The sequence below is a fragment of the Oxyura jamaicensis genome, unplaced genomic scaffold (assembly GCF_011077185.1).
Source record: "Oxyura jamaicensis isolate SHBP4307 breed ruddy duck unplaced genomic scaffold, BPBGC_Ojam_1.0 oxyUn_random_OJ61769, whole genome shotgun sequence".
Taxonomy (NCBI): Eukaryota; Metazoa; Chordata; class Aves; order Anseriformes; family Anatidae; genus Oxyura; species Oxyura jamaicensis.
Genome location: NW_023307287.1, coordinates 162 through 422, shown reverse-complemented (window position 1 = coordinate 422; position 261 = coordinate 162).

Here is a 261-nt window from a genome sequence, read left to right as displayed (position 1 = left end):
GGGGTGCAGGCACTGAAATAAACGGCGGCGTGCTGCTTGTGGGCAGCCTGCGTCTGTAGCGCCGCTCGGGTCACGGCCCCGGGGGAAGCCGCTGCCAGCACCGCCCAGCGCGGGGCTCAGCACCCCCGGGCACCCCCAGGGCTGGGGCTCCCCCAGCCCTTTCTGACCCTTTTCTCGCGCGTCTCTCCAGGCACACAGAACACACCCAAAAGGGGGGAAGGTTTTAATGCGAACCTATAAAAACACAAATACGGGGGGGGA